The 17,699-nt window shown below is 34.2% G+C and overlaps 1 protein-coding gene across 2 annotated transcripts in view; it reads left to right on the top strand.

Annotated features, from left to right (window-relative positions):
- Window positions 1-230: 230 nt before the first annotated feature.
- Window positions 231-17,699, top strand: part of LOC147065100 (putative multidrug resistance-associated protein lethal(2)03659) — an 83,034-nt gene continuing 65,565 nt past the window's right edge. The window contains exon 1 of one of the 2 annotated variants that reach the window (XM_085956480.1): window positions 231-488. The gene's annotated coding sequence lies outside the window, so the exon portion shown is untranslated. Of the gene's footprint in view, window positions 489-16,836; window positions 16,956-17,699 lie in introns of those variants that run through there. The other variant, XM_085956481.1, reaches the window with a different exon arrangement.

Consider the following 17,699-nt stretch of genomic DNA (forward strand, 5'->3'; position numbering starts at 1 on the left):
CTACTATATTTTAAAAGTAACTATAATATATTTTATTTTAATTATAATCATATTTAATCACTATAATGATCAAGTTTCTTTCATGTTATAATCATGATAATAACGTCTTATTTGTGAGATTATAACGTCATACTAGATGGTCACCTATCTACTTGCATATTATTTTAATCATATAAATTTGTAAATGTAATAAATTTGATAATTTTATCTGGCAACACCGGTCAGTCGTCAGTCGGTTGTTGTTCGCCGGTTGAACGAGTCGTGCGATTGCAGATAATCGCTGTCGCTAACAATCGTAAAATTTGGTGACGAGCTCCTTTTTTGCAAGTTTTAATTAAAAGATAATTTTGTAACAGTATTGTGTTTGACTATCGGTGATTATTGTGTTGTTGTTATTAAAAACGTATTAATAGGTACATAATTTGTGCAGTGCAAAACAATTCAAAATATTATAGTGTGTGTTGTTGGTGGAATGTTTTAAGTTTTTGGTATGTACCTACCTCTCTATATAAATACAAAGAAAACGGGGAGAAATCTAAAATCACTTACGTTTCTGAAGATACAAAAAAGATTGAGTTTTACACATCTTTGTTTGTAAACTTTTAAATATTTCTGTATCTATATTTCTGCAATTTACAAACGCAGTTAATAAAATTGACACCATCCCTTTTTATCATGTATAATGCATTGTCAGGGTGGATTCCTTCCTTTCTTTTCTTTTGACCATGTCCAATCCTAATAGGATCATATGGGCCTCGAAAGAGTGGAAGTTTATATTAACAGTTTTTGTCTTGTTTTTTAGGAGAAATGGATGTTATTACTTGTTCAACCTATTAGGTCCATAGTCCAAACACAAATTAAAAAAATAATATGTGTATTTGCCAGTCCCAGGACTCGAAACTGCGACCCACGACACTATAAGCCGATGCGAAAGTCTCTCGGCCATCGTGGGTGACCATAGGGTTAAATGTTGATATAGTCCAGAACCCTCGAATTAATAGATACACCGGCGCCCTAAAAATAAATAAAAAACAGTCCCTAAAGAAACTTTGATCTCCTTTTTTAAAAATGCGTTGTGATCAGCTGCGTTTTTTGGCCCTACAATATGTTTTGACCCAGGGCTTATTTGGCATATTATGCAAAATTTGTTAAAACGTTTGAGACTTATCTCCTTTTTCTTTGGTGCATTTAAGTTTAAGTAGTAGAACCCCAAATCTTACCTAAAATATATTCCTCGTCGTAACCCTCATAACGAGGATCATGATCGTTCTGGAATAAGTAAAGCAGACTTCTGGATCAGCTTTCTCTAAGTTTTTTTGTCCTTCCTAATGGTGAATGCTATCGATTTATCAGTGAATTCCGTAATATTATTTATTAATTAGTTACCTATAACAGATGGATAAGACAGCAATGCGCCATAGACCAAAACTTTGACGTTAGTTTTGATTTGTGACGTAATGAGAGTTACACCATTAAACGCAAGAAATACATAGCCCCCCGGAACGCGTGTACATGGAAACTTATACCTACGCATATTATAATATAGATGGAAATATTGAAAATAACACCATTTTATGTGTATTCTATATTATTTTCTCCTAACTCGAGAATCATATCCTTATAACCACACCCAAAACGTAACGCACAGTGTGTTATGTTATATTATAATACGTAGGTAAAAGTACTGTTTCCATATTTCCTTGGCCAAAATAATGTTCATTTCCCTGTTGTTTTCCTGAACTGTTGAAAATTATCCTCATATCGCCATTAACACCTAATGTGCGGTGTTGTGGCAAAAAAACAGTGGCAGACATGAGAAACGCATGTGGCATCTCTCAAAACAGTAAAACATATCGCACATAAAATTCATCCAAATATGTATATAATTGCATTTCGATTATTTCTAGGCACGACAAAATTAACTTGATTTTCGCTTTGTACGCTAACCGGACAAAACAGAACATGGCAGAACAGAACAGTGACAAAACAGAAAATGACAAAACAGAACAGCGAGGGGAAAAATGAAACATTAATTTGTGTGGAATCTATTTAGGTTAGGTTAGGTTACGTCATTATTTCGTTGTACCTTCACCCAATCATTTCGAACATATTATATTGATTAAGATGAGATATCCTAAGCTTGCCGGCAACGGCGGCAACACAATATTATATACCTTACGTCAACACTGTAGGTATATAATTTGATTTATTATGGCGTAATTGAAAATCTGTGCTATTAAAAATCTTTCAACATAATAGAGATGGGACAATTTCAATAAGTATTAAATTTATTTTTTTCCTGAAAGGTCATAGTTATATTTATCGTTGTTCTGTTTTGTCACTGTTCTGTGTTGTCATCAGGGCTCGAAATGGAACGGAACGCACCGGAGCGCCGTTCCGGCTCGTGAAATTTGTAAAATTATCGCTCCGTCTCGTGGAAAAAATATGTTGAGCGTCTGAGTTAGATAGGCCATATAATAGAAAATCTGACACACTTATTTTCATAAAATACACATACGATTTGATGACTATGAAAAAATCTTCAGAAAATTTGTCGAGCGCTCCGGTTCGTAAACTTTTCCATTTCGAGCGCTGGTTGTCATGGAACCCAATATTGTACTTACTAACTTATTTATTTTACCCTGTTACGCTCCAGTATCAGAGCATAGGGAAAGCAAAAAGTTTCCACTTTCGTTGGTCCATCGCCAAGGATCGCGTCGCCCACCATGTTAGACCTGTAGCGTATAAATCGGTTTTGCAAAGGCCTAATTACACCACCAGACTCTCAGATCCATCCAGATTCAACGATCGTCGTGAGCAATCGTCGACTTTAAATAGCAGTTACATGGAACGATTCAGCTACCAACTCAATAGTGTGCGCTTGAATTGATTGGTTCCATAATATACGCTCAGTTGCCAGGTGAACAATTAGACAAGTAATGAGTTGCTGATTGTATTTAGTATTATATTATTTTTGTGTTGTATTATTATTGTCTGTTAAGATATTGAATAAGTCTGGGAGCCTTCATTATGTAAACGTCAAATTTTTGTTGTTATGTCAAACGCAAGACAGGTCACGCTCGCGTGGCCACTCTTGGAAGCTCAATAATGAGGGAGACAATAAAATTCGAATGTTTGCATTACGGTCATTCCAGATTCTCATTATTTTATCATAAGATTCATTGATTTCCAAAGCTCATTCTTCATCAGTCAGTATAATCTAGTCGTCATCATAATATGAAGAAAACCTGAACGCGGTTAAATTAAAAGTCATATACTTACTTACATAATATATTAAAATCACACGGTTAATACTTACACTATAGCAAAGCAGCATTCTAAATCTCTATGCAAAAAAGTTGATGGATAATTTAAACGGCCACTTGGCATAAAATTGATTGACAGGTTCAATGACTGGACAGTTGATTATCTTGAACAGCAATCGTGTGTGCTGATGATAATAGTATATGGCATGCTACATATATTATTATTATCCATAAGAACCGTTATATGACATATATCCAGTTAGTTATAATATAATTTATAATTATCCAACACGTATATAGGCATGCACATTTTATGGTAGGTATGCCAACCAATTGGCAGCAGGTATTATATTATATAAATTACAAATAATTGGAGTGGATTGCGTTATGCATATATTTATATATTTATTTATACTATGTATAGAAACCTTTTTACTATGAAAGGTCGCATTAAGTTAATTTTAACCCTATAAAACTGCATTCGTGAAAATTCAACTAGAGACATACTTCGAAAAGTACATTATTTTATAAAAATCTAATTAAATAGGTACCCACCTACTATTTAACTTAAAAAGTGGAAAATTATTGGATTCATTCAAAAGCCCGGTCTGCAACTTCACAGGTTCTTCACCCCTAATTCAAACCCTTCAATGGATGCACGTTTTATAACGTTTCTTGAAATTATAAGTTTTTCTTTGAATTAAAAGAAATGATGATTCTTTTTCGAATTTTTAGATACCAGTTCAATTAAAACAATTTAAAACGTAAATTATCGGTATGCAACTCCCGTTTCTTGTCCAGCGAATTTTATGACCGCGATAAAAATCCGCGAGATTTTTTCCCGCCAAAAGTTGTTGCAATGGAGCGTGGAACTGTATAATTGCAGCTTTCATAAAATGTAACCGCTGCTTTTTCACGTATGATCTTATAGTACAATTGAATACCGTTGAGAAGAATGGTGCAAAGTACCAAAAATACAAAAAAACATATTTTACGTGGAATGGGTGCCAAGTACCTACTATCATGCGTTAAATTGCAAAAGGGCTATGTCTCCAGGAGTATAGAAAACATTTTATGATCGATCAACAAATGGCAGTTCCCCGTGTTCTACACCATTTTAAATTTCATTTTTCATTATTTTTTTTCATATCTATTATTATAATATTGTTTATTTAAGTATTGTAACATATGAAGCGTAATATTGGAGCAGTATTGTAAGTTTACTGAAAAAAATGAATAAATGTTTTTAACAAATATTTTTTTTTCTATATTTCCCACACTTTTGATTTTTGGCACATAGCACCTTTCTACTCAACCGTATTCAATTGCCTGTTCTCACGAGGAATAGTTTCCAATCCAGACCAAAATTTAGAATTTACCTGCATCAACCGTTAACCTGCGTGGTCGCAGCCAGGACTTCTTAAGTATCAATCAAAACTGTTTACTCGTCTCAGACGAGGGCTGCGAGACTAGTCAATGCATATCCCAAAAATAGACAAACTCAATAGTGTGCTTTGTATTTAGCTTTTAAAAATAAATTTTATCCAATGGATTTAAGTTTTGTGCTAGGTACTTATTCCATTTGAGTCGTTTTTTGCGATCCAGGTTTCGCTGTCGGCATCTTCGAGTCCAGGTAAATACACAATGACAACGAATATAATTAATTCTAACTTGTATAATAAATTATTACAATAAAGTACCTAGATAAAAACTTTATCTCCGACCATGTCCGATCTTAATAAGATCATATGGGCCTCCACAGAGTGGAGGTTTATATTAACAGATTTTGTTTTTACGAGAAATGATGTCAGCCACTTGCCTATTAAGTCAAGGGTCACAATAGAAATATAACATACAAATTATGAATAGTTGAATGATAGTACAAAACTTAAATCCATTAGAATTGTAATTCAAATTCCATCAATTACCTTCGATCGATAGTATTTATAATATATTTTATCATAGTACGTTATTATTTTTAATTTTCTTGTTCTCACTTCTGGGATTAATCTTTGCTGTCTGTTTTTATTACACTTAATTTACTTTACATGTTAACAGATTTAAAAAAAAAATATGTTACATTGTGAATGTATTCCATGGATATTTTGTTTATTACGTACACATGCAGCATGCAGGAGTGTGGCACGGGAATGGTGGTTTCTCCGCTCCCCATTATGGAGAAGGCAGAGGTCAGCACAGTAGCATGGTGTCAGAGGCTCTAATCTCGCTGGTTGTAGAAAAAATGAATCTAGGGCATTAGCCTAATGGTAGAGAAATGGTACCAAACTAACCAATCAGCATAAAAAGTCTGTAAGATAACTCCACACACTTGCCATAGAAGCGATTTTCAATTACAATTATTACATTACAATTATTTTCAATTTCACAACCGCAAGTCAAATAATTCTTATAGACCACATAAAGACGTCCACAAAAAAATATCCACAATATTTAAAATCATTAATATAACTTGTATTATACTTATTGTAATGTTTATAATATGTCAAGGAGAAACGATAGTATCATTCACAGGACAGATTAATGAATATAATTCCGATAGGCTAAATCCTAATACACTGTATCGAACATAGAAAAATATTCAAACTAATATTTAAATTGAGCGATTATCATTTTTTTATTAATCCAATTTACTTTCAATTGATTCTGCGCTACAGAACAGGATAATAAATAGAATTCCGATAGGCTATATTCCAATAAACTAAATTTTGTCGAAGGGTTTTGTTGTGTGAATGTCCTATGAAAATAAACCACATATTATACACATGCAATAGTGTATGTTATACACCAGTATTGAATGAGCGTCAGTGCATAAAACGAGAGCAGTTGTCAGAACGAATGCCAACGCGTTTTAAGTTTATCCTATATTCTTCCGCACTCGAGACCGGTTGCCTGTTTCTCCACACCCGTTAGGTATTTCAGTTTCAGGGCTCGAAATGGACCGGAACACAACGGAGCGCCGTTCCGGTGCGTAACATCCCCAAAATTATCACTCCGTCTTGTGTAAATATTATTTTGACCGTCTGAGCGACATACGCCATACAATAAAAAATCTAACACACTTATTTTTTAAATACATATACAATTAGATAATAATGTTAGGTAATATTTTCGTAAAATTATCGAGCTCTCCGGTTCGTAAAATTTTACATTTCGAGCGCTGTTCAGTTTCCATTATTTCTGAGTTCCCTGGATATACTACGAATGTTAATAGGTACTATAAGTATATTATCTTGTTATCATTAAATTTCATAATCTGTTGGTCTCTTTGTGTTTTTAAAGGAACGAAATTTATTTAAAAAAATCAGTCAATTAATAACAAGCATACATTTTTTCTAGTAGTTAATATTTCACAATCACTTTTAATGTTATGAAATTGTTACACAAGTAGCCGAAATTTAATATGCATGGTATAAAGCTTGTATATTTTAATTAAATATTGAAGTGACAACTCTTTAAGTAGTGTTTTATTTATTTTATCAGTGTTGTCAAATGACTTTGTGAATTCAACCCAGCAACTAAGGGCTTGCGCAGACAGAGAGCGGTCAGGCGGTCTGCGTTCCGCGTTCGGAGTTCTGCGTTCTTTGTACTGTATGGACTTCATACTGTATGGGTACACAGCCGGCGGTCAGACCGCGCCGGTCAATTGGAACGCTAGCGTTCTAGAGTTCTATTCCCGGAATTACAAAGAACGCCGTGCATCCCGTCCAGTCCCGTCATAGGAATTTGAGCAGTCACACAACATAGAGCGAAACCACACGGGGGAGTGAGTACGCAACAGCGGTGCTTTCTCACTTCCACTCGCAGTCAGAATATAGCGGTCTCGCATTATGCAGCGCTTGTGTCAGTACAACGTTTGTAAACAAATGGAACGCTTATTGTTGACCGCCACCTGTCTGCTGTCCCTGAACGCTAGCGGTCAACGGTCGGTTGAACGCAGAACTCCGACCGCTCTCTGTCTGCGCAAGCCCTAAACACTTTGCTAAAAAACACGTTTTAAATTGTTATTTTCCGTTTCTCATCCACTTAAGTATAATACCAGCCAAGTCACAGCGTAAAATTATTTTATTGTTTTGACAGATTATCAGAATATTCTACGTACCGAAGTAGTCAATCCATCATGTTGTCACCGTTACATAATGTCCTACAAAATATACATTGTTAGTCAGCTACCAGTGACGTCCCGTAGGGGTAGGCAGATTGAGCGTCGCTTGGGGGCGGCAGTTACTCGAAGGGCAGCAAATCGAGGATAATCATTAGGTATATGTAGAAATAAGTAGGTACTTAAACTTAGTAATAACAGAAATATCTTTCCATTAAAAAATTCAGCTCACTGGTTAGAAGCAAAATGTATTAATTAACATAAAAGGTTTAACAGGACTGTATTTTTTTGTCGGGTGCGCGATGTCTAGTTTACTTAAGTTGTCCTTGGACGTCACCTCCTCGATGACCAGCAATGACACGTGCATATTTGCGAATTATATTTGAATTATTACTTACCTAATTATTTCATCCAAATATTTTTGCCAGTCACTCACGAGTTTTGAAAGTTATCAGGTGTTATTTTTAAATGTATCTGAAACCGTGGACTCGCAATATTGTCTATTGAACCAGAGATGGCATTTAAATTAAATTTAGTGGTGTATATTTTGTTAGTAATGTATCCATACAACACATTTCTTAGAATATTGGAGTCGTGAAAGGATGATAAAAAATATTGTATGAAAAATAGTGCTGCATTTTGGCGCTACCTAGGGGCGGCATTTTGTCTAGGGACGCACTGTCAGCTAATAAAATTATGTTTCAACTAAATTAATATTCTTTTGACCCATGCGCTTATATATTTTGGGGCGACTACAATAAATTGTATTGTCAATACTTCTTCGACCGTGTCTGCCTCTTAGTTGGAGCATATGAAGACCACACGATGCCTCCAAGAATCAATATCGCTCGTCAATCTTCTTGCATCTTTCCAGGCATGCCAGCATGCTGTAACTGTGTAACTCCTCCGTATACCTACATACCTACACAGTAGCGCATCCAGGGGGGGGGGGGGGCAGGAGGCCTTGGCCCCCCCCAAAATATGAAAATCATCAGAATGATTTTACACATTGAAATCAAAAGCCAAAAAACTATACCTTGGGCTTAGAGAAACAACACGGCAAAAAGTGATTTGTAATTCTCCAGCACCCTTTTTAGTAAAATTTCTTAGATTTTAATTTCTAACACAAAAATTTCGAAACACTGATTTCAGATTTTTTTAGAAACCCGTTCCCTAATGAAATTCTCGGTGTCCACCCGAATTCTGGAGTGGTATAGGTGATGGCTGGGGAGGGTTGACAAAGCTCTAGCCTGGGGGCCCGGGCTGTGAGGGGCCGGCGTGTCGGGTTGACCAGATAAGTGAGATAAACACACATCATAAATTATCTTTAATAGTAAAAAAAGTCCCTTCTGATGTCATGGACACTGTTTTGAGGGCGGATAACTGGCCACTTCACTCATTCATAAAAGAATGGGTGTCGAGAGTGGAAACTCCACGGTTGCCGGTTAGCTAAAAATTATGTATTAACACTTATTTTATGTCATGTCGTGAACGTTTTGAATTTGTAATTTGTTATGTTCATTATATGTAAAATAAATAAATTTGATTTGAATTTGAATGACTATGAACATTTTAAATTATATAATTGTCCAATATATTTTCAGATTATTATGTGTCGATACTCGGCAGCTCCGTTATTAAAGTAGATGTATTGAAAATCGCCAATAATTCACTGTATAAGTACCCTCAATTTGAACTAAAACACAATTTGAAAAACGTTAATGTAGTGTTTCACACTGTCTTTAATCTAAGCCGCGGATAGGGGGCCCGTCAAATACCCTAGCCCAGTGGTCGGCAAACTCATTCATCAATAGAGCCAAATATCAACAGTACAACGATTGAGATTTCTTTTGAGAGCCAAATTTCTTAAACTGAAATTATATGCGTAGGTAGTAAGTAGGTACACTGCTAATTTACCTAATAAACTTTAGTTAATGTTTTAAGTCCTAATTAAATTATAGGTAGGTACACTGAATAAAACTGAATATCATAAGTAATAATGATCTTATTTATTAATAAAAATTAAATTGTAAGTCAGGTATCCATAAAATTGAATCATGACAATGACTGACAAACTCAATGTGAATAATGGCCTTGCATCTCCTTGTAAAGTTTGGGTAAGTCATGTTCATATGTTGTTGATTTAATTTTAAGCACGATTCCAGGTTCTCATCAATAAATCGATTTCTCAATTTACTCTTGATTTCCTCTCTTGGAAATCTTTTTACTAACCACAAAACTTGCAATATTGACATTGTTGAAAGATTTTATTCAGTACCTAATTAAATACAGAACTTTATTTTTCTTGACTCTTCTCCTCAGCTGCTTTCTTCCTTGCATCATCGACAGAATATTTAGCGCAAAATTACGAGTTTTTAGTTGTAGTATCTCTCTAAATTTGAATGCGCTAATTTTTCCCGACACATAAATAAAGGTCGGTAAGCCATTTAAGTTTTGAATAAACGCGAAGTCTCGGTCTATTCAACATTACATTTACGGTTATCCTCTTCCATTTTCTTTGCTTCTTCTTTGTAGTCATGTCAAATATGGCAGAGAGCATCTGTGGCAGAGCCGCACTCAAGGGACCAAAGAGCCGCAGTTTGCCGACCACTGCCCTAGCCTGAAGGCCCGTTTCAGGATGTGGGGCCATGGTGTAGGTACACCGAGTGCAATAGACAAAACGCCGATAAACGATATATTAGGCTGTGTTCTATTGAGTAGGTTGTGCATAATTTAAAAGCAATAATACTTTTTTTGTCTATTTTCAATTAATATTTTGAAACCTCAATATTAAAAAACCAAAAATCTGCGCAAAACATTCGGCGAAAAGAACGACTACACCCACTACGGTGGTGGTGTAAATCAAAAGAACATTTTTTTCGGTGGAATTGGGCATAAATATTGTAGCTCTCTAGACCAGTGTTCCCCAAACTTTCGACATCTGTGTACCCCATTTATAATTTTCGTACAGATTTCGTACAGAACGACAGATCATCATAATTTGGTTCCCTGATTATTAATTTTAATCTGAGATGCGGTTCCACACCCAAAGGCTGTTCCTTTTTTTGACTTAATGTCTACAAATGCTGAAAAACCAACTTCACAAAGATATGAAGTTGAAAAAGGCAATGTATTTCAGGAATTTCTCTGTTAAAACTGGATACACATATTGCATTTGCAACCTAAATGATGTTTAAGTACACTCCTTATATTTATTTTGCAAGAATCCGTCTGAAGCTAATAATTCCAACAATAATTGGTCTTCTTCCGCATGCAATAAACCTTCTAGCATGGATGTTGTATTAATGTTTGTTGCACCAGGCGTAGCCATAACACCAAACTCTTCCCGTACCCCAGGGGGTATGCGTACCACACTTTGGGAAACACTGCTCTAGACCAAGCGGGTAGCACAGCCGATATTATTTAAGTAATATTTAAGCATACTAGGTACATATGTCCAGCATGGTCGCTGTTCACTTCCAATCCGCCAGTCGCTGATGACACGCTCAACGGTTACCGCTACTATGCCTCCAATTTAATAAAAACTAGGAGAAACTGTACAAATATATCGCCGTGTATTGTGAAATTATGTAAAAATATTTATATGAAGAAGAAAAAGAGCCTATGGGACTAATTTCCATTCTCCTCCTTCGCCCCCCCCCCCCCCCCCAATAACAAATCCTGGGTGCGCCACTGTACCTACACTCTATGACAGTAGCGTAGGGTGTTAAGATCCACCATTGAAAATGCATATTAAACTTTGTTAGTCATACGTATTTGTTTTGATTGAACTAAGACTATAATTTACAAATAATGGTATTGGTTAGTTTTTAAAAATCAATTAAACCCTGTCTAAACCAAACCATAATAGTTTTGGTATATTTTGGGCGATACAGCAAAATTATGCACACTTTTTCATTCATACTAATTTGTTTTCGTTGGATTATGAATACATATTGCACATATATTGTTGGTTCATTTTCTTAAATTCATTAAGCCCTGCCTAAAACAAACTATAATTGATAAAAAATATTATTATATCTATAAAATATTCAAAGTTATGTATGATTTAATTGTATAATTTTAGATATTTTATAGATAGACGAGTATTTTTTGATTATTATCTACTATGGCTTGGTCCTCGCAGGGTTTAATTGAATTTTAAAAACTAGCCAACATGATCTATCTGTAAATTCTAGTCTTATTTCAATGAAAACAAATACGTATGACTGACAAAGTTTAGTGTGCACCATTTATGGCGGATCCAGTATACCTCCACCTTTCACCACTGCTCTATGGTTATTATTTAGCGACCTTCCAGGACGCCGTATTCCGGTTGGCTTGAAGAACAGGCAAGCCAGGTTGAAGTGCTCTTGACGCATTCGCAATCCGGTCACGAACCCAGGTCTAACGTCGACTCCTTGTATATAGTCATGAAAGGCAGCTTGGTCCACTCTATTATCCTCGTTTAACCACTGCGAACTCAGTATCTGGCCCAGTGTTCGAAATGGGCAATTTTACGAACCGGAGCGCTCGATAATTTTCCGAAAATATTAAAATATTTATGTAAGATTATATAAAAAGAGTGTATGTACTTTGTAGATTTTTTGTTATATACCTACCAAGATTAGACGGTTTGATGGGACAGTTTTGTGGCATGCAAGATTTGGGCATAATGTTGTCGGCAAGGTAGATGAAAATTGAGTTAAGTTTTCAGTTTCGTATAAACTTTAAAAATTATATTTAAATATGTAAATGATGCAATTTTTCCTTTTTCCACGAGACGGAGCGATAATCTCGAGGAATTCACGAACAAGAGCTGCGCTCCGGTGCGTTCCGGTCCATTTCGAGTTGACCATCTGTTATCGAAGCTTAGAATACGATTGTAATGAAGTTTTGTAGCTTTTTAATACTTTCGTGGTTAAAAAAGAGACTCCTTATAATTAATTATTAAGACGGTACTTCAGTGAAATGGCAAATAATTTTCAACTATAGGTGCGACAAAATTTTGGACTGGCTGGCAATCGGAGAGCGAAAATCGAGCTGTGAACACGTCAATTAGTTTTGTGATGGCGACGGGGGAATTAATTCTTAAATCGTGTAAAGATGACTAAAAAACGTTACCCATTTACTTGAAAAAGAAAACATGTCATTGAATATATTATTATTATTAGTAATAGAACAATAAAAATAACATTAAATGGACGCATGTTGACTTTTTATGACAAATTATGTTTTGTTCTGCACGCGTCATTTGCACAATCTTCGCGTCGCGTAGTCACGATCGTTTTAGTTTAGACCGTGCCCCAGCTGAAGTATAGCCTTAATTCCTCCCTGGCGTCTTATTTATTAGTCGGATAATATTGTACGACTTGACAATATCTCTTGAAGATCATATATATCAGGTTGAAACTATATTATTATTGAAACATCCGTAACACGCCAAGGCAGACTGCAAGGTTCGTCTAATTATTATCCTTTCGGTACTCTTAACTTATAACAAACTACATTATTATATACTACTACTATGTACTATGTACTAATTATAACATAGTACATAACTACATTAAAACATACATAAATGCATACAGGTACCGACTAGAAATAATTACAAGATAAAAATAACTCTTTATATACAAGGTTTTTAATTTTTCTGTTGAATTATTATGCTCAATATGCTCAAACTTGTACTTGATATGAAGTAAATAAAAAACAAACAAACAAACATAGAATTTTGATACAAACATTTTGATTTCCATAGTAACGCATGTATATATTAATAATTTATTTGCTAGGACCACCCACTTAGCAACCAATAATAGTGGATTAGATTACGGTTTTCTTCCGAAATAACTTTTCATACAAAACAGAATTAACTGAAAATGAATTCAATTCTACTTAAAGACGGCTAAAAGTATTAAAAGAATGCATTGGCATCGTGTTCTGATATATTCTAAAAGTTTCAAATGTCTAGCCAGTCGGGAAGTTAGTTAAAAATCGATTGCAAGATTTGTACTGGATAAACAACCACCGGACAAACAAGAATACAAGCTAAGGAAAACGTGGTAAAATACGACACCCGACGGGACTTGAACATGAGTAATCGCTGGATTCGCGCCAGTGTTCTTTTCCAACTAAGCATCCTACTTAATTAAGACGATTTTAACTAGTAGTTCTTGCACGAAATGCTTATGTACATACCAAATTGCGTTAATAATGTAAGTATGTTAAATAATATATTATAATGTTACCTTCTCAAATCTTTACATACAACTTTAGCTTTTTTCATTTTTCATTTATCAATTTTCAATAATTATGAAATTAATGATTATTATTATTAGGTACGAGTATAAAACTAGTGGCAGCTTAGTAAAAAATAAATTCCGATTTATTCAGTAGGTACTAAAATATAATATAGATTTAATTCAAGTTTACTTAAAAAGATATCTGAACTTACTAGTTGTAATGTTATTTTTTTATATTGTCCCACGTCACCTGTGATCTTATCACGTGTTTATTGAAAGGTGGCCTAAATACGCACAAAAAAAACGTTTTTTTTTAAATCAATACTTATAGTGCAACAAATTGGAATAACCGAGAGTAAATTTAATGTTATATCGGTGTGAGTAATCTGGCGTATGATACTCATTCGCGGAATTTTGTATGGTAAGATAACAGAACTGATAATAACATTACGCATAATTAATTTATGAACATTTTTCTATATTAACTTAGAATTACTATTGATTTTAATGGAAATTAGATACCCATATTATTAACATTAAACATTTTTAGACGATGTTAGGTAATGACTTAACCGCTCATCTAAGCTGTCAATATATGTTCCAAAATATAGATACTTATCGAAATACTATTTACTTTTCTTAAGGCTATACTTCAGTTGAGGCATGGTCTAAAAAGATCGTGGCTAGGCGATGCGCGGATTGTGCAAATGACGCGTGCCGAACGAAATATAATTTGTCATAAAAATCCAACATGCGTCCATTTAATGTTATGTTTATTGTTATATTACTAATAATAATAGTATATTCATTGACATGTTTCCTTTTTTATGTACATACGTAAAGTTTTTTAGTCATCTTTACACGATTTAAGAATATTTTCATCCGACGCCATAACAAAACAAATCGACGTGCGGACACCTCGACTGTCGGTCTCCGATTGGCGACTAGTGAGAAATTTCGTCGCACCTACTGTTGAAAATTATTTGCCGTTTCACTGAAGTACGCTCGATATCTTCAACTATGATACATTGAAACATATTAGGTATTGTATCATTTAGATTATATTTATGGGAATGCTCCTCCACCCCTCTTCTTGCCCTGAAAAGCGAGATAAAAACGTTAATCTTATTATTCCAAATTGTGCATGGTTATTTTTATTATTAGTATTATTTAGTCTGATAAGTTCTCTCGAAGATTGGGAAACGATTTTCAAGGGTTTAGTGTATCTTTTATTTAATTTAAAATTTTCTACAAAATAAATAGGATTTCAAGTTGAATACATTTTATTAGGTACCTTCTACGTTCTAGTTGAAAATATCCCTCTGAGGCGGACGAAACCGGTCCAGATTTATTTATTGAAAGTGGAAAAAGTACTATAAAATTATGCGTTTTGTTAAATTAAATTAATAATATTCTATGTATACTATAAACTGTGGTATAACTAAAAATACTGAAGAAAACTTTGGCAATATTTAATATGTTTTACAGTTTTACCATGTCTGCGCATCTATTTTGTACGCAAGGCGGCTATTGGCGGCTACTGAGGGTAGTTTATCATATCTATCGTATTACAATAGTCATACACGTCTAAACTGTCAAAACTGTCTATTTCGCTCTAAAGTTAAAACAGCCAATAAAAGTGCTTGTTAAACAGTACTTTTTGATAGTAACATTGTAACCATTATAATACCTCAATACATAAATATTATAAACTACCGTCGATAGCCGCCAATAGCCATCGGAAGCACCTTGTATATATAATGATGCGCTGATTTCTTAAATAATACTAACCCCGAAGTGCTGGTATCAGGGAACTCAGATGGTATGGTAGGTAACAATTTTGTCCATGATTAATCCCCAGTACCTACTACCTTTCTGAGTTGGAAATTTTCGGGTAGATGATCTAATATTTAAACACATATACCCAGTGACGTCCCGTGGGGGTAGGCAGATTGAGCGTCGCTTGGGGGATGCAGTTACTCGAAGGGCGGCAAATCGAGAAGAATCATTATGTATATTTATAAATAGCTACCAAAACTTAGTAATAACGGAAATATCGTTCCATTAAAAAATCAGCTCACTGGTTGGAAACAAGATGTATTAATTAACATACAAGGTTTACAGGACGGTATTTTTTTGTCTGGTTCACGATATCTTCTTATAACTTCCGTTGTACTTGGACGTCACGTCCTTGATCCTTGATTGACCGGCAATTATACGTGCAGATTTACGAATTATAGGTAGGTAGGTAAATACATACTTACCTAATTTAAAATTTATCAAAATATTTTTGCCAGTCACTCGTGAGTTTTGGAATTTGTCAGGTGTATTTTTAAATGCATTGGAAACCGTGGACTCGCAATATTGTCTATTAAAGCAGAGATGGCATTTAAATTAGATTTAGTGGTATATATTTTGTTAGTAATGTAGGTATCCAACACATTTCTTAGATATTTACTCATGAAAGGATGATAAAAATACTGTATAAAAAATGAGGCGGCATTTTGGCGCTGCCTAGGGGCGGCATTTTGTCTAGGGACGTCACTGCATATACCTACTTACCACAGGGTAGTACAAAGTTTTACCAAACCAAGAATAATGTGAAGAAAATCAGTTACTAGTACACTAACAATACTTCAGTTTAGTTACACTAACAATACTTCAGTATTGTTAGTGTTGTTGAATATGATTAAGCATTGATAATCAATTATTCTCGCGATGTGGGATAGACTAGAGGATTTTTCTCGGCCTTAATACCTATCCTACTTCAGGTGAATTAGACTAATGTAGGTAGGTATTAATAATTGTTGTGTATAATGTACATTATGATATCGCCTTTTCTCGGTCGAATTACCGAACCTTGTCTGTCTATTGTAATATAGTACATTATCTGAATCTACTAAACTACATAATGCAAGCAAATAATATTTAAAAAAAAAAAAAAAACTTAATAAGTGACCCCCGGAAGTGTAAATAACGGAGTGAATTCGGAAAATAAACGAAAACTCATTTCAGTTTTTCACAACGCATGCACATCGGTAAAACAGAAATCTGCTCTTCCTTCCTTCCTTGTGTCAAACTGACAGCTAAATTTTTTTTTATTTACTAGGAACAAGGGAACAATGATAGTTGTGCTTATGTGTGTTGTCAAAATTATTACCAATTTAGTTTGTTATTATTATTAATATACCTACGTAATTATAATGAGAAAGTGATCGATACCATGTGATTTAATAATATGCACAAGGAAATAATATAATTGCTTTTGTAGAAAATATTGTGAAATAGTGTTAGGTTATGTTTACATCCGTCCATTGACGTTCGGTAAGTTTTTCAATGAATAATTCAATACAATCTTATCATATTATGACCCCAATACATTAATTATTGTTAGAATCCGCTTGTTTTTATAACTATTTTTTCTGAATCTATTGCCAATGAGGTACTTAGGTAGGTACCTATGTGATAATTGATAATATTTATATTATCATCTTCGGTACCTACCTATGTACCTAATTATACAGAGCAATTAATTAATGTGTGATACGACAGATCCTTCTACAATAGGTATACACTTAATTTGAGTATTTCCTTACGTAACATTATGTTCATCTAATTTTTAAATCGGCAAATGACAAAACAGTATTACAATGCCAAATGGTGATCAAATTAGTCAATGGTGGTGATTTTTTGCAGTCTCATTTGTACCTTTATCAGCTTAATAAATAAAATACCACAATATATCAGTGACATAACAAAGTAAATTGTCGCCCTCGTTGAAAACCAAAATGTCACCCTTACAATAATTATTCATCGTCGAATACCTACTGTCATTGTAAAATAAACAATCTTATTCCAGATATTTGTAGATATTTGTTGGGGTTGGAAAGATTTTTGTTTATACTTAGTGTTACAATACTGTTTTCAAAAATTGTTAATACTTACGTAAGTAATAATAAGTTTTTTACGGTTTCTTTAAAACCATGTTTATATATTCATAATATTCTATGGCAGACATGTCCAGCTTTACTTATAGTAGGCTTTGATTTACTCTCACGTACCTATCAA

This window comes from Rhyacophila brunnea, unplaced genomic scaffold (assembly GCF_057557595.1).
Source record: "Rhyacophila brunnea isolate RB1 unplaced genomic scaffold, BYU_Rbru_1.0 scaffold_6, whole genome shotgun sequence".
Lineage (NCBI taxonomy): Eukaryota > Metazoa > Arthropoda > Insecta > Trichoptera > Rhyacophilidae > Rhyacophila > Rhyacophila brunnea.